This window comes from Cygnus olor, chromosome 7 (genome assembly GCF_009769625.2).
Source record: "Cygnus olor isolate bCygOlo1 chromosome 7, bCygOlo1.pri.v2, whole genome shotgun sequence".
NCBI classification, from domain to species: Eukaryota; Metazoa; Chordata; class Aves; order Anseriformes; family Anatidae; genus Cygnus; species Cygnus olor.
Window position 1 is genome coordinate 8649286 of NC_049175.1, and position 18372 is coordinate 8667657.

Below are 18372 nucleotides of genomic sequence, written 5' to 3' on the forward strand. Positions count from 1 at the left end.
ACCCTGAGCATTTGATCTCCCACAAAGGTGCAACTCTTCCAAGAGATCAACAGGGTTGTATAATGAAATGAGTACCAAGACAGTACTCAGCTGGTCATTTACTAACTGATTTATAGCACTTCATGATTAAGTTTAATTAGTATTTATCTCTGATGAAGCTCTTGCTGTACAAAAGTTTTCGGTACAAAAAGGGCTACAGAATTTGCTCTTTGGTGGAGACCCAGCTCACCTGAACCTGCTTTGGAGAGGCTGGCAGACCCGAATCTGCCTAAAAGGGGAAGGTAGGCAATTCTTAGCCAGCAGCTGATGTGTGCTGGGCAAACCTCTGCTTAGAAGCAAGATCAATGTAAAGAGAGCTATGAATTAACAGGACCAATCCCTCTGGTTCCCAAGACAATGCAAAAACTCCTAGCTTAGCTATCTACACTATGCTGTTGTGGTCCTATTTCTGAGTACAAGAATTTAAGCAGAAGTTTCTGATCCTAGTATGGGTCCATGTCCATTGCTGAGACAAAGCATCTTTGGCTTTTTAATGGAAAAATTGTGAGAAACTAGAATAACTTTATAACCTGTAGGTGTCTTGCCAGAAGCATGGAAAGTTTCCTGAAAGTGACTTTATGTTTTATCTCTGATTGCCAGTCTCTGGTTAACAAGCTCTGCTCCAGCTTTAATTCATTGATCTGATAAGGCTCGTTGGTTGTCACACAGCTCTGAAGTGTTGCTTCATGGTGTTTTATGGGCAGAGATTTAATTTTAGACAGGACAGAATCAAGGGCCAAGAAACTTAGGTCAAAGCACTTAAAACAGTGAGTAACAAAGTAAGAGCAGTCACATTTCACACCTGCACTGAATAGTACTATTGGCTACAACAGAAAAATAGTCCTGCAAGAACTCACTGAGCTGAGCTCCCTGTTGTATTAGGCAATTGTATCATACATGCCTTTTAGGCTGACTGAACTATGTAGCAGCAAGCTTACTGTTTTGGGTTTTGTTCCCACAGCTCCAGCAGGAAAGCTACTCCAGCATCCTCCAGCACTGAGGGTTGAGACTTCACTGTGCTTTGAGGCTACAGCTCTTTCCTCAAACTAGAGCAGGCTACAGACGTACACCCAGCCTCCTGGGATGCTGCAGCAGACATGCTGTAACCCAGACACATCTGAGCTCGTACACCAACTTCAGAGTTTGCAGGACTGTATTACTGCAGTAATTCCCTGGGCAACCCTGTCTTCACACTGCTGAATTGTCCCAGGTTCACTTCTGCCCTGGATGTGTCTCCACCTCATCAGCTCTCCTGGCTTCATTCCTGGGTTCAGTGACAAATTCTCCCTTGCGAAAAACTGGCAACGTTTTAATTTGGGGCCATGACTAACATCTGCAGCCCCCTCCTCTTTTTCACTGACGAGCTTCTGGCTGCTGTTTTGCCACAGTGGTGCCCAAATCAACATGATGAAGTAATTACCACTTTATCCTGACTTGCTCTGATGCAGCCTAATTTCCTGGTCAGGTTCTTCTGCATTACCTTAACTCTTAAATCCTGATTTCTATTCAGTGATTTCATAACCCTTTTGAACACACAGCCCTTTGCCTTGAAGCCTTTTTCTGTTGTTCCTAAAATAAATTCCAGATGGCTTTTATACCTGTAACTTGAGGACACTGCTAGTATTTAAATCCTTAAGAGTAGCTAATATTTTTCCAAAGCCGTTTTGAATTTGAGAGCCTTAATACAAAGGGTTTTTCCCTATGTCTTTCAATCATTCCTCCTTTCCCCAACAGTGATACCCCACAGCCCCAACTACTTAACTCTGTAATAACAGAGGTATCCCGAAGAGTCCTCACATGTCCTTCTTAAACCTAATATTTTGTTGTTCTTACCCCACAGCTAAGGGAGGCACTTGGCTGTGTCTGGCACACCACCACCACACAGACCGAGGTGCTTCTGCAACATCCAATTCTCCATTCGGCTTCTTGAAAGTTTCTCCACCATTTCCATGCTGCCATCGCAGCTCATCTCCCCTCCCTGCCACCCTGTTATCTCCTCAGTCCTCTCTCACCCCAGCCAGCTTTCCCCCTCCCACAGAGGCTCTCCCTGCCTCTTCCAATGATTCAAAAATTCAGCAGTGCTCTGTCACTATTTCAAATGCCCCTCCTCTCTAATACACTAGACTTATTTAATCAGGACAACTTAGGTTTATTTATTCATAAAAAAATGCATTTGGAGCAGTAATAGTTAAACCACATTTTGCATTATTCCTGTGACTCACCTTGAACACACTTTACAGCCACTGCTATGGCTGATGTTAATTGTGCCTGCACAGTATCACACTTGCACACTCCTTAAAGTGGTAAAAATGTTTAAGAAGACCAGGTTTTCTTTTTGACTTGCCTTGTAGCTTCAAGAACATTTAATAAAATCACCCAAAACAAACTACTGTGTGAAACTTTTTTCTCTCACTCCTTGAAAGAGAAGACAACTTTCTTTCCTTCCTCTTATTTCTTTCAACACAAAATACATACAGGTATATTTTATTTCTACCTTGTCTCAGAAGTCGAAGCTGCTGCATGTCTATGCTAGGCATGAGCAATGAGTCAGATAGACACACAGGCCAAAATCCAAGGGGCATGCAGATGGTGCAACAGAGGTAGATAGCCTGATAATTGGCAGTTCAAATCACAATCAAATCAAATGTGCACAAAAATGATGACTATTGTCTAGGAAGTTGGTGTCTCTTTCGTTTTAAGAGAGTTACAAAACACGGGGTCAAAAATGATGTAGCTAGGAGCAGAAACTGCTAAGGAAATTTCCTGTTTGTCAAAACTCTGGTGAGATTTTTATGTTCACATGAAAAATGAAGAAAGAAAAGCTGAATGGTAAATATTTGTTCTGAAGAGTTTGCAGAGTCAACAGCTGAAAAAGTTTGTCTGTGCCTACTTCAAATATATTTAGGTAGAAGCAGTGGACACAAAAAAAAGTCATAAACTTTACCTTTCGCTGATTTTGAGATTTCAGGATGCATACATATGTTGTACTGGCAGTTCCATCCTCTGAAGGCAGAACTAACAAGAAAAATGGAAAAAAAAATAGGTTTCTCAAATCAGAGAAAACGTGTTTCTTTATAAATTATCCCACTTTTCCAGTTCTGTTTCCTTTTTAGCATATACAGGTGGGTAACCTGCTGACCCCCCTCTTTTTTCACGTGACTGGAAATTGCTCGCTGATATAATCACAGAGCAAACAAGACAGATTAAGGACTTCTTTTGCATGACTGCGTAGCATTTTACCTACCAAACCAAACTCAACCAATATTTTCTCACAATTCCAGATTTTGTTGCTAATTCAAGTTATTTTCAGAAATATACAGATCAGTGGAAGAGCAAGCAACAGCCTTTTGGAACAACGGCTCCAAGTAAATGTTCCAAAAGAGACTGATCTGTTATTTTGTTAATATCTAGGCTTGATTAAAAAAAAAAAGTCTATGTTATTTTTCAAAGATGAAGTGAAGGGTTTTGACTGAACTTCATAAAATGGATTTTGACTGCACGTGATGTATGAGCACACAGAAAGGCAGTGAAGGCAACGGTTTTATTATTCAGCAAAAATATAGGAGGGTTTCCTGTTTTATTTGAGAAAATAATTGAGGGATTAAAAAATACAGTCTAACAACTGGAAAAAATCTATGAAAGGTTAGAGATATTTCATCTTCATTTTCTACAAATCCAAGCAAGCTGACCAAAAGCCATTACACTAGATTCACTTACACAGTAGAAAATCTGTTTTAGTCCTAGGATGATATCCCTAATGACATTTTAATATAAAAAGGAATACATTTGGTATGTCAACTGAATATTTTAGAAAGGATGATGCAAGTATTACCAAGAGTTTATAGCCTATGCAAAAAACAGCAGCAAAGCATTTGTGATCATTAGTATTCATAGCATATAATATCACTTTACCATATCAGCATTTTCCAGAATTTCAGACAAGTATACAGGTAATTATCTTTTTACTCTCATGTCAGAAATAGCCAGGACTTCCCTCATCCTTTCCACCTCTTATTTTAATGCATAATGCAGCTTCTCAACCAAGAGACTCTTAGTTCAGCTCTGACAGATAGCATGAGTTCATGCTGAAGGAAAGCTTCTGTCCATGGCAAAACTTAAAAAAGCCTGACAAGGAAGGATTCTCTACCACAATGCAAATTAATTCCAGAGAATTAATTTGCTCTGTATAGGAAGCAGTTTGTGTCTTACACTTCCCAAGGTAAGACAGACCTGCTTTAATTCCCTCAGAATTTTACCTATGAAACAGGAACGTTTGATTTACACCACCAAATGTCCTCCAGGCAATAACAAAAAAGAGGGAAGCAGCTTTCATTTGGCACAACGTTAGGACAGTACGGCAGCCGGCCACAGCCTGTTTTCTGCCATCGAGAGAAGTGATCTGGGAGTGGATGCGAGTGAGCTCTGAATCTCTGAGGGGGAAGAAAACTGCACTCAGGACCTGTGAGCTATCTATTTACACGAGAGCGTGCATTTCATAAACCACCTTGTTGCTTTGTGGCCAATTACCCTGAGCTTTATGTTAGTGCTGTTTTATTTTATAAGTGTTGCAGAAGGAAAATATTTTAGAATTGGACTATACCTATTTCCTTCAGCGAACACTTTCATTTAGAAAGATATCCTATGCCCTTCTACCAGGTTTAGCTATAAAAACAAAATATTTATTGTATATAGGTAATTAGGGAGGGATCAATAAAACATATTTTTGTAGTCATTGCATTGAAGCAGTAGGGATTGCTGAAATTCCGCTTCTCACTCTCTCTCTCTCTCTGCAAGCCTGAAAATATAATTTGAGAAAGACCAGCTAGCTGTAAACAGTAATGTTACAAGGTAGGGATTTAAGTGAATGTAAACAGCACAGCAAACGTAAGCCCACATATAGAAAAGTATTTCTCTGAATGCTGGATTTGTTCGAGGAAGCACAGTACTGTGCTAGCTTGTTTCTTTTAAATGCTCTCTTCAGGTAAGGCACACCATTTTTCAAATTGCTTTGCATCTTGTTGTCCTCACCATTAGTAACTATTCAAAACCATGCCACAAAACAAAACAAATTCCCATTGTCCAAGCCAAACTTAATTTAAAGTATTCAGTTGCATTATTCCAAACTCATTCATCAGTTTAGTGTCACAGCCTTCAAATCAGAAGAAAAATGGGTAGTGGTATCGGGGCTATGAAAGAGCAGAAAAAACATTTATTTTCTTACTGAAGATGATCTTGTAGTGCTGTCCCTCAACCAAAAGATACAAAAAGTACATGGGAAACTGGAAAAATTCTGACTTTTTGACTGCCATGGTTGTTTTGTTACTACATACGCCTTCTGAGAGTTTTCTTTTCCTAATTTCTCCTAAGAGTACGAAACAGATAAATACAAATAATATCAACTGTGACAGAAGAGAGACACCTGCTCACTTGGACCTCTTTGCTTCATACCACGAGGAACCCTGCATCCCTTCATCTCTGCTCCTTCTTCCCCAGAAGCTACACCTGCACCCCTAGTCCCCATGGAAGTCAAGGGCAGGCATGGCAATGTCATTAGAAACCAGCACTTCACTGAAACTGGAAAAATAATTGAAGAAAATCACCTTCATAATGGACGCTCTTAGGTTACTTTATCTATAACTGTCACCACATATGCCAATAAAGCTTTATTTAAAGAGAAGAAAAGTGAACTGTTGGAAAGATTCACACATTTCAGCAGTGATGAAGTAGATGCTGGAGCCAGGCCACTGTAAGGTTTAGCTGCCTAGTAGCACTGGGTGATATTTGTTGTCTGCAACAACAAAACCCAATGAAAAACTCTGTAGCACCTCAATTTTTATGTAAATGACTGTGCTAATAAAGGATGCTGAGAAAAGAAAATAAGTGGAAATAGAATATACAAGGCTGAAATATTTTTAAATATTCACTAATATGATTGAAAAGTTTCCAGAAGATGCCAGCAGCTGTTGAAGCAGGGCAAGTCTATTTGCACATTCCTAATGCAGAGACAGTTGTGCTCACAGCAGATGTTTGTCCGTCACACCTTACATGCCCCAAAACAGATGCATTGCCCAATTAAACAAAAATGCACTGAGGGCATCTCTTGGGCCACAGCAGCTGTGTCCTTACAAAGGTAGGAAAGTTCCCATGTTATGTAAACAACATCAATCTCCCCTGAAACATTAAGATGGAAAACTTGTTTAATTACGGTTCGGTTTCTCCTCTCTTCCCCTGGAAAAGGAATGAATTCATTTATCAAACAAGAATTGGTTTTAATATTTTTTTTTTCTGATTTAGCTTAATACAAAGCTACAAGAGATTGGATTTGTGAAGTGAAATGTCTACCTGTCTGCCTATTAAGGCAACAAAGGAAGAAAAAAAAAAGGGATGAGGCTAAAACTGGGACAATGAGGGCAGACAAATTAAAAATGGATTTAGACATTACATTCCTAAAAAGTACAGAAAATAAGCTACTACTTAGCTGCTACTATTAAACTAAGAATGAGAAACAAGTGGTAGAGTTAAATTGCGAGTCATATTCCACTTTGTACAATCGGGGCCTTCCAACTGTTACATGCAGCAAACCTTGATTTCTGCTGTGTGTCAGCATTGGGCCCTGCAGCAGGGAGTAGGGCAAGCCAGGATGCTTCAAGTGCCACAGACTTCATTGTTTACTGAAGAATTAATTACAGATGTGCTGCAGCAGTCACAAGTTCTGTTACAAAATATGAAGTCATGGCAGTACCGGCTGCCTAGGTAATACAACCACTTCACCTTTGACAGCAAAAGGAGGAGAAATAACTCAGAGCGTCCGCCCCTCCTCCTCTCTAGGGTTTGTATGAAAAATGTAGGTCTGAAGGAGGGGAAGGGGGTTATATTTTCTCCATATCCCGACTCCTATCAGAAGCAGCAGCCTTATTGAACTCACTTTCCCACTTGGGAAAGGAATAGGATAGTCTCCTTCACTTAATTACTCTGATTTCTGATGGTCCCCCTCTTCAGTACAAAGTGGCTGATATACCTTTGGATTTTCTGAAGATTCAGACTGAAGACAAGTGCAAGAAAATCAATTTCTCAAACTAGATGTCTGACAGCAGCCAAGGGGGTCAGAAGACTGGTCAGAGAGGGCTCAGGGAGTGCCTTGGGGACTGCTTTAATTGACAGATGTATTCAGTTATGAAAACACAGTTAGCTGATACCAGTGCACAGTTGTCTTTTTTCCACTAAATGGCTATTCAAACAGAAGTGGAAGACATCAGATGAACTTGTTAGTATGTGTTAGATAAACACCAGTGGTCACTTCATTTACCATCTCTAAAATACTAGGAACTCAAAGGTGAAACCTAAAACCAGCGGTCAAGGCTATGTTGGAGAATGTAAATCATAAAGTACAAAACCATACCTGCAGCCTTTTCCGGCTCAAAAGCTGCTTCAGGCAGCAGCCAGAAACGAGTAACCGGAGCCTCCCCTTGCAGAGGATGCAAGTCAGGGCTTTCACAAAGACTCCACTAAGTGCCTCCGTTCTTCCTCGAGCTTGCCTCTTTCCTCCTACACTTGTCTGCAAATCTCATCCCCTCAGTACAAAGAAGAGAACAGAAACTTGAGGCTGTATTTTGCCTTTGGCTGGAATGGCAAACACTCTTTATAGCAGAAACCCCTCATTTTTAATCATTACCATTTGTAATTATTATGGCTACTTATTAGGGATACTAATGTATCCCTAAGCATCTAAATGCAAGAGGAATGATTTGAGAAAGACTGGAAGGCAGATGCCACCAACCCAGCAGGTCAATGAAATCAGCTAGTAATTAAAGTTTCCTAAAGAACTCATTCCTTCTGATTTCTTTTCAGTAACTTGAGAAGACGACACAGAGGGGGTCCTTCCTTTAAATGCAATGATATTTGTCAAAACCATTTGTAAATATTAGTTCAGTTAAAACAACACATAAGATATAAAATGTAATTAAGTTCTGTATAGATTTCACTTTCACGGGAGACTAGGAACAGCAAGGCAGAAATGATGTTATTCTATCAGTTTCTAGAGCTCATTGGAACCACTAATGACTTCAAAAGCCCACGAGTCATCAGCCACACACAAAACAATAGCAATGGCAGTGACCCCAGCAGAAAAAAAGAAAAAGAAAAAAAAGAAGTGACATAGGCAGCAAGCAATAAAGAGAGATGAAGCTGGAATACAGAGGTTACTGATTCGCAGGATGCCAAAGAGCAATTCTTCAGCTGTTGTATTTCTGTGTCCCTCCTAATAGGCACGCAACAACGGCTGGCCAGAAACTGCAATTCCAATTCACTGCACATCTCCGAACCGAGGATCTGACTCTTTGCAAAAAGACATCTCTGCAGATGCTCACGGAGGCAGCGCAAGCACAGCCCAGCAGTGTGGGTCCTGGCCAGCAGGCAAGCCGTGCGCTGCACACAGCTAGCCTCTGGCTTTGCACATCTCAGAATTATTCATTTATTTACTTAGTCACTTAATGCTTTTAGTAATATGGGGAAAGGACAGGCCAGTTTAAAAAAACAGCTTCCACAGGAAAAGAAGAAAAAAAAAAAGCTTGTACAATTTTATTTACTGCACCCAGATGTGTTCCTACTTTTGAGTAGGTAAAGAGACAAAGCAACCTTTTCAATAATAATCTAGGAGAGGAAAAAAAAAAGGCACTAACCTTTATTTCTTTTTTTTTTTTTTTAAAAAAAAGTCAGCATCTGGCCATTATTCCCAGCAAAACCTCCTTTCCCACTTTCTCCCTCGAAATCTTTTCTGTGGACATCATTATCTTCTGGGGATTTGTCGTCCTCTCATCACTTGGTGGTTAATCGCACCACAGGCTTTGGCCTATCTTTTTTTCTTGGGTTGGACAGGAGATCTGCACTTACATCACTCTCCCTTCCTCCCCCATGGTTGTCTCATGTTTGCAGCTTCTTTTCCTAAGAGACCTGATAGCATCCTTGCTGTCCTCCCCAATGGGTTGTTTAACTAGCATGGTTATTTTCTCTTTTCCAGTTAAAATGATTGTTCTCTTCAATACATCACAGAAACAGACAGAGGATCCATACAAAGTGACTATATCCAATTTAGGATATTACTTATGGAAAAAAAAAAAAAAACAACAACAAAAACAATCATCGAGCCAAATAGCTCTGTACAAAAAAAAGCTTGGAAAAACACCTTCTAAAAGTCACTGGCCCCTTGTATCTGCTGGTGCAATCATCTCTTCAGCAATCCCAATGAAACAAGCCGTGTTTACAAAACCCTACTGTCTAGGCAGGCAAACATGACTTATCTGACCAAGCAAGTCAGCTGGCAGAACCGTCCCTCCCTTGGGATGCACCACTGGGCAGCCCACAGCCCAAAGAGGAGCTGTGATCAAAAATCCCTTTCTCTGATCTCCTCTCATGTCCTTCAGCTGTGTGACCAAAGCCCAGCTGAGCCCATCTCTGCACAGTGGTTTGCACATGAACCAGGATGAGTTAAAATGTTCTTCATCCAATGCCTCTCCTTTTATTTTCTTGACGTGTTTTAGGAACCTACTACAGGGTGCACTGACTTCTGCAGGAAGGGTAGCTAACAGGCATGCTTAAAGAAGAAAATAATCTGAAATTCTGAAGGTGTTTTTTTTTCCTTCTATATTAATTTTTATTCTTGTCTTTCTGTCTTGGTCTGCATAATCTTTATAGCTGAAAGAACCTGAGCTTGTTTTAAAAATTCCAGGTTGAAATAAACAAATCCAGTAGCCAAAGTAAGTATGGAGATCTGCTATGAAAAATCATGAGAGACAGAGATCATTTTCTGAGAACAGAACTAAACCATAAATCATAAATAACACAAAGGCTCCAAGAAAAGAAATTCTGGGGAAGAAACAACGCATTTCTTCCCGTTGTGGTTTGGACCGTTGTTTGAATGTTGATCTCAAAACACCTCAGACACTCTGTAATACTGCAGTGAAAGCTGCTCAGGAAATAAATATGACTGCTAACTCATGGAAGATTTCTTCTCTGACATCTTTCTGATTAAACTAATAGCTAGACATCTAAATACATATTTTAAAATGTGCTTCTTAACTGCCTTACTCTCTAATAGTTTCAAAATCTCAAACCAGACCAGCAGAACTGAAAATTTTTACTGGTATTTAGAGACAAGAATTTTCATCCAGGCCAAACTTTCTGTAAACAGGAGAAAAAAAAAAAAAAAAAAAAAAAAGCTGATGAGTCAAACATGAGGTCTGCTATGGGCTTTGTTCTCCTAGTCTGTTTTATACGGTACATGCAAAGATACAGCAGTGACGGGTGGCAAAACGAAACCCTGAAACAGGCCGTCCCACAGCTCCCTGGTACCTCAAGGCAGTTATGAAAAGCTGCTGCTAACGCCCACTTCCTTGCATTATTTTTTTTTTTCTCCAGATGAGACCTGCAGTCTATCAGCAGGAGAAGAATCGCATTTCATTTTCAAACCTATGTTGTATGCATTGGCATGCAGCAAAGGAAAACAAACAACAACAAAAAAATCTTAGTTAGCTTTGTCTTTACAAACCCAGGCCCCCATTTGGGAGAGACATTACAGTTCCTGACCAGACAGGTGCTGCTCTGGTGAGAGCTGGGAGCAAAGCAGAGGGAAGGAAAAAGGGGGTTAAATGTGAAGAAGAGGGATATAATTACACCCATCGTCTGCCAGATGTTATGCCAACTAACATAAACTGATCCAGAATTTGGCACTCTGCTAGTCAGGCTTAAAATTCCCCCTGCCTAGCCCTCAATGACCCATCCAGCACACAAAGACACAAAAAAGTTTCTTGAGATTGTGACAGCTACAAGTGATGGGGGGCAAGAAAGCTTGTGGTATACATACAGAGCAGTAGGAATATGGCTTCTTTTTCTGGGTTTTGATCTGCAAACAAACAACCCAAAACAAGCGGAAAGCCTCAGCTCTGCAGCTGGCCATCGTGCTGGCATTTGGGTGCAGCTGTATGGTACTATTTCCTCATCAGGAATGCCCATAGTTTATTTAGGTAATATTTATGTGCTTACCTGAAGGAAAAATCTCCAGTTATTTGTATAATGGAACAGGGGTTGTTTTCAGATCAAAATAGAAGGCTGAGAAGCCTCATTTTAAGGGTATTTCAGCATACAAAGATATTTTAAAAAATGGAAAATGGAATAAGATTTGTAATTAGAAAGAAATTATATGCTTCTTGACTCTGGATTGGAAAAAAAAAAAGTCTCTTTTTCCTGTTATGCTTTTAACAAGGAATCAGACTGCAGCTTTAAGACTTTACAGTGGAGAGCATTGTGGAGCAACCTGAGAAGCAAATGTGGTAAAGGCTTTGTTCAAATTATACCACTAAGATGTCCTTATTTACTTGAGTTGGCTTCAGATCAGGGTCAGAAGCCAGAAAGCCCTGTGCTGGGCAGGGAGCAGAGGAGAAGCCCTGCTCCACGTGGCACAGGGTGGGCTGGGGCCCCTGCAGGCCCTGTCAGCCCCTGCAGGCCCCATCCCCTCACACAGCTAGCGCCTGACGGCCACCCAAAGGCACCTGGCAGCTCTCAGGAGCACTGCTGCCCCTGTTCCTAGCTTAACACCACAGCCTTCGCTGGGATTACGGCAACTAAGCTGCACACCTCAATTTTTGCTGCCGATGCTTTCTCTCTCTGTGAGAAGCTGCCATGGACTCTGAGCACTGAAATTTGTGAGCATCAGACATATCTTTACAAAAACAGCGTTTAACATTCACCATAGTGTGCCCTGCCCCAGCACTTCCATGTGAACTGAAGCTGCCACGCTGAGGTGTATACAGCCCACACTGGGTCACAGAGGGGAAAAAATCTCCCTTTCCACACACTGGGTAGGAAGCAGGTAAAGGTGAAGGCAGCAAGCAGCCAGCACAGCACCGGCATATTAAACCTCACAGGAAATCACAGAGACAGCTGCTCTGGCTGAAAAGGCACGGGTAGCACAGGATCCTTTTGGTTTTGCCAGGGCAGACACGTGAAAGATGAATATTGGCTTTTCTATTTGACTGCAAAACAGCAAGAAACATATCCCGAATGCAGGCCTGGCACAATGGAACAGCTAGGTGAATCTTTTTGACCTGCCCAGCATTTACGTAAAATTTCTATTCAGGCTGAAGAGCATTTCATACCAGTAAAGCAAAGTTTCCATGCCACTAGCGCTGTCAGGGCCCCTTTCCCTCTCACACTCTGGCTAGCACAACTGTGACCGCCAGAAAGGGAACAGGCCGAGCCTGGCCGCTGCTGGTGCCCCTTGGCCTGGCAAGGCTGCTGCCAGCCCAGCTCCTGGCCCCGGCTGCAGCCCAGCAGCAGGCACAGCGCTGCACAGGCTTCTTCTGAGAGCATGGCTCCTGCTGGCAGCAGGGGGTCCTCTGCCCCACCACACCTCCACAGCTGCCCTCAGAGCCGGGGCTCGGCTCCTGCCCAGTGTGGGGGCACAGGGCCCCCCTGATGGCCAGGGGAGGGCACGTTGTGGAGATGTCACCTCCATCTTAGAAGACGTGAGAGCCAATGTGTAATTAATGATGGCTTGGGACTTTGGATAATGATAGCACCTTGTCTTCTGCAGCGCTGGCAGATCATCACCCAGTGTCAAGAAGTGTACTCCGTGTCACTAACTTGGCACCTCCAATCCTTCTTTCAACGACTGTTCTGAGTTTTATAGCATCTTTTTAGTTTAAAACCACACAAACATTGCCTCATTAAGCTGCACAGCTCCCATTTCAGATAAATAATGGTTGTTATCCTCATTTTAGAGCCCAAGAGCATGAGATCCAAAGAGGTTAATTAGACAGGCCACGCAGCCAGCCAGTGCCAAAGGCAAGCCTGCAACACTGGTGCTACAAGTCTGGAGACAGAAGCGCACTTGGAAAAGCCAGTGCAGGCAGCATTTCCACTGATTCAGAGAGCCAAAGCTACCCGGACAATTCATTTCATATTTGGCAAATGAGATAAAGGTTTACCTTCCCCAGAAGCACCCCCAACAATCCCTGTAGTCAATTCATCTGATAAGTGTGGCTACCACCAGAGCTAAAAGAAACCTACAACACATTCAGCAGAGGTTAAATCGCACAGACTCAACCACGTCACCACACGACCATTTTGTGCCCATGCTTATTCCCACTGCCAGCAACTCTGACTGGAGCAACAAAGGACCCACCATGCAACAAGCAGCAGCAATGCCCACTGAATACTTCACGAATTTACTATTTCTTTATAAAATCACCATCGTTATTTCAATACCTTTTGGCCAAAGTTTTTCTTTTCCATGTGATTTAAAAGAATTATGAGAAAAAGATGATTGTATTATTGTCATAAATTCATAATGAGGTTAAGACTATCTGGAAGTTTTAACCAAAGCAGTTCCCTGACTAGGAAAAATAAAAAAATACAATTACAGCATTTCAAAATGTTGCTTCCTAACAGTTTATTTTAAAAGCCAGATGAGGTAATTTAATATCTTTTTTGAATGAAACATTTCCTTCAGAGTGATTTTTCAACAGAAATATTCCTCCTATGCTTCTTATACCAAGGAAAGTAAAAAAAATATATTTTTTAAATAAAAATGATTGTTTTTTATCAATGATTGTTGATAATTTAATAAAAAATGATTGTTGACTGAAACAACTCTATTGTTTCACTCCACTTTTGAGATTTTGGACAACTCAAGAAAATAATTAGAAGTAAATACAGGAGATGTACCCACAGAACTCAACACATGAAATTTAAACCAAAATTGGGCTTAAGAATAGGTGGGCAGGTTACCTGGGTGGAAATATTCCCCAGAATGGATGAATTGACCTAACAAAAGCTAGAAATAGGCCAAGGTGATTTAGAAGTTAAGTTCTTAGTCTTTCCCATTGTATCTTTTTAGTTTTGAGAAAATGTGCATAACTCCCCTGCTGTGTAGTAAAAACCTTTCCAGGATCGTTATTGCTCTGGTTGATGACTGATTAAATCTGGCTGGAATTCCCTGCTCAGTATATCCTCTGCTTTTTTTCCCCATTCTGAGACTACTAACTTCTTGCACTCCATATATCAAAATAGAGATACCTTGCACAGGCTCAAGGGTGCTAAGTCAGATGCCTAATTACTATGTGCCATAATAAATAACTGAGGGGACGTGGCCTCAAGGCACTAGTTCCACCCTTAGTACAAAGCTAAGGGATAGGGACGGCCAAATAAAATATAACCTGAGCTCAGGTACAATCCCCAGGCTGAAGCCTGATTGCACATGATGCTTACTCAAGCAGCTGGAATAGTAAAAATGTGCATAAAAGAGCATTGTCATTTATCGTAGCAGTCATTTCACAGAAGCACAGGCTGGAACATGGATTAACAGACAAGCCTTTCAATCAAATGTGGCTTCAAATCCCAGTTTCTATACATGACATATCAGGTATGTGCCACCTCAAACATCTCATATGTTAGGTAAAAGGACTGATCTATACCAAAAAACACATTTGGCAGAAATTGTTTCTCCACTTGCCCATGGCTCAGTCCCTCATCTGTTCATCTGCTAAACTCGAGTCCTCTTATTTAATAAGCTTCCTTTTTTATGCTTTTGGAAAAAAAAAAAAAAAAGCATAGCGATAAAAGGTTTTCCTTTTCATTTCTTCAAAGGCTTCCAAAGAACCTGCTACTCAAGCGTTAAATGCTCTGTCCTTTGGTGCATTTGTGGTAGCAGGGCTGCCTTCTGAAATGAACGTTAAGCAAGAGCCACAGTGTTGCACTCATTACCCATTTATGAGTTCAGATAACTGATTGAATAATACCAGTTTCTGTTTCTATGAAGTAGATAAAAGCCACCAGGGCCATTGCCACAGTCAGGCACTCTCCCCACTCCAGCTTTCCCTGGCGCCAGCTGAGCACTACGTGGGCAGCCAGCTGAGCACGGTGGCCACTGAGCTGGAGGTAGAGGAGGAATAAGTCAGGAAGATTTGGAGGCAGGGAAAGAAAGCAAGCAGAAAGGGAAGAAGGCTCCCCTTTGCTTTCATGCTTTGCAGCAGACCTGCCCACTGAGAAGGCAAAGCAGAGCCAGGCTCTTCTGCCACCACAGCAGCTGCTGGGGCTGGAGGGGCTCTGCCCTCCCTGCCCTACAAAAAGCTGCCAGACATGCTGGAGTGGGGTCCAGCTTCGAAACGTGCTTTACCTTATCATCTTGCAACACCAGCCTCCTTCAGGAAAATGAGGTGTTTCTCTCCTCAACACCTGCAAGTGAGCCACCTTAATTTATTTTCCACATGATTACACACACTTTCCACTCCAAATACAAATGAAAAAAGTGAATAATGATAAAAAAAATAAAAATAAAAAGCAAACGCGGACCTGACAAACTCTCTCTTTTCTCCTTCTTTCCCATTTACTTTTCTGCTGGCATTTTGCACTGTCACCTTTAAATGGTTTGTCCACAGTGTGCTTTTAAACATTACAAGCAAGAGCAGGTTTGAAAAACAAGAGAGCTATGCAGTTGGAAAGCTGAAGCACAATTGGCATACCAATAAACGCCTCGATAGCAACTTCAATACTGCTGCACTGATGTGGTTGTTTTCACCGTTTCTCTCTCTCCTGCTCCCTCTCTTTCTGTACAAGGCCCTTCAGCCAGCAGCGGCCCTGCCTGGCACAGACCAGCAGGTGAGGAGGGCAGAGGCTGGGTGAGAAGGCCTTGGTCACTGACGTTGGAGATATCCAGCCTGTACTCTGGACTGTGACTGCACCTAGTCCCCTCAAAAGAGGGTAAATATCACCTGCCAAGTAAGTGCTAAATACTGGGCTCCCAAGGGATCCTACAGCTCCTTTCCTTTTTTTTGTTGGATCAGAGAAACAGCATCAGAAAGGTAAAAGCAAAGCTGTCTCGTCACTTCACGATGAAGGCAGAAGAGAAGGGTTATGTCCGCACTTCCAAAAGCTGTGTTTTTATTATACCAAGACAGAAATCTCTGTGAAATAACTTAATTGCGCCGACAATGTTTGATCCTGCAACTCTGCCAGCTGAGATCCCATTTTGGCTGCCCTGGGCCAAGGCGCTGTTTTTGCGATCTGCAGCCCACCCTAGGGGCAAGTGCTTCCCCAGGACACTGCTTGGTGCAGCTACTGGCAGTATAGAAAGTTGCAGGCAGTTTTCTGTAAATTTTCTGAAAATTAAAAGAAGTTCATACAAGCTATAGCCAGGTTTTCAAACCATCTTAGGAGCTTGTCACTCACAACACTAATGCCTGGTCTGCTAAAAAAGTCCCACCTGCTCTGGGACAAGCAACACCAGGGTTATCAGGAGAGGCTCTAACAGGATTTTTCCTCTCCCCAGCCAGGGAGCTACTAAAACAGAAGAAGACAGCGCCTTTTCTCCAAAATTCTGCCTGATGAGTCTTTGAGACACGGTGACAATGACAGAACAGGAACTCTACCCAAAGCCTCTGAAGGACAGAAAACAAACAGGAATGTAGGAGCCCCCTTCTCTAGTTACTTTTTCCCTCTGAATATGAGAATCAAGTCTAAAAGAGTTGACATAGATGCCCACCCCTTGCTGTGGTCCAAACCATCAGTCCCTGGTCACATATTCCAATTGCCCTAACATTACCAGATCAGCTGACAGAGCAGACAGGAGATGGGACATTCCCCCACATGGTGGGGGATACAGAGACGTGTTTCACAGAGCTGAAAACTTTGCACCGGTGTCCTTGACTAACTTCTTTTAAAAAGAAAGCAAAATGAGCAAAGACTTATTCTGTTAAAGGAAGAAAAAAAAATAACAACTGAGTGAAAAGTACTGTTTTCTGAAGAAAGAAAAAAATCAAAACCATGCTTCATGACTTATTTTCTTTTAGGATTTTTTTCACTGATTGTGTTTGCTGTTTTCTTTTTGCAAGGTTGGAAGAGAAGGGTTTAACCTGACCTGAGAATTTCCTGTGGTGTGACTGTATTTTTTTAATCCTAATTTTTAATGTTCTTGCCTTTCTTTTAAAAGTAGCATTTCAAGAAAAAATATCTTCAAGAAAGACCTCAAAACCATAGGCAATTTGATCAAGCCCACAAGGATAAATCCTAGGGCTTGACTCTTGAGCTCTGGTGAAACTAGATGAAGTGTTTAAAGATGTTCCTGTACCCTGCTGACCTCCCTGCTCCTCCGCTGACCTCCCGTACGCCTGAAGAAAAGCAGCAGAAGCAAATGTGTGCAAACTTCTCAGCCTTTCCCACTCACGGGCTCTTTTATCAGTGTGGTCTCACCTCTCTGGCCTAATTAGCCTGAACAGTCAATGACAATGCATCTGTAATTATACAGGAGCTGCTGGAGACGCAGCTGAGATGCTGCATATGCTCCTTTCTACTAATCCGGGTAACCTGTTGCCAGAGAGGTGGGTGACCACAGGGGTTGGTGGTGCCTTGGGCTGCTTCAGCCACATTTATGCAGTTACTAAGCCCCCTGTCCTGGTCTTAGCACCCTGTGTACAACAGACTGAAAGACCAGGAGAAAGGGGAAGGACAAGGCTTTCATCTGGGGAGTGGGGTATATTTTGCAGAATGCTTTCGCGTTTTTGTTTATCTGCTGAGCTGCAATCATTTAACTTTCTGAAGTGTACCAATCTCTAATTGTTACTTGCTAGAATCCTCCCATATGAGTGGAGCCTTTAAGCTCTTCCACTCTGATAATACTGATAGGAGGAAATAAGCACGTGTAGATGCAGAATAGCTCCCTACAGTATAAGCAGTGCTATGTAAAGGCAGCTCCTGCATGCAGACAAACCCTCATTCTCTACCCAGGAACAGCAAATTACATCCTGACCCATGGTGCAGTTCCCTGCCCAGCTTCTGCACTCACCGAGGCAGAAAGCGGCTGGGAGCATCCCTGCGGCCGGTAGTTAGGGCTCAGCTGGGAGACCCCGGCTGGAGAGAAAGCGGTGATGCTCTGCAAGGCAGAAGCCAGTCCAACTCCGTGATGTCAGGCAGGGAAACCTCTTAGGTACTGCACCAAGTAGTTTTATTAGCTCCTCTGGAAGGAAATTTATGGAACCGACTGTCTCAAGTATCAGAGATGTCGATTTAATGACATGCTGACGCTTGGCGAAGCTCTAAAGCTCCACACTTGCCTCGGTGGCATTGAAGCCGATTTGGACACAGCACTGCAGCACTCACCTTGATGTTAGGAGGCTGCTGGCTGCATGCAGTAAATAGACCTCTTTCCTTTTTACAGTTTATCGGCATAGAAAACGTTTCCTCTATTTTATATCAACGGGTGTCTTTTCTTTCCTTGAGATTTGATACCTTTGTTGGTATTAGATCAATTTTTTCTTTACAACAGACTTTTCAACAGTAACTATA

The 18372-nt window shown here is 42.1% G+C and overlaps 1 long non-coding RNA gene across 3 annotated transcripts in view; it reads right to left on the reverse strand.

Moving 5' to 3' along the window:
• The window catches only part of LOC121073215, a 342593-nt gene that overhangs the window by 238631 nt on the left and 85590 nt on the right, over positions 1–18372 (reverse strand). For all 3 annotated transcript variants that reach the window (XR_005821566.1, XR_005821565.1, XR_005821567.1), the window contains one exon: positions 2984–3054. This is a non-coding gene — a long non-coding RNA (uncharacterized LOC121073215). The remainder of the gene's footprint in view (positions 1–2983; positions 3055–18372) is intronic.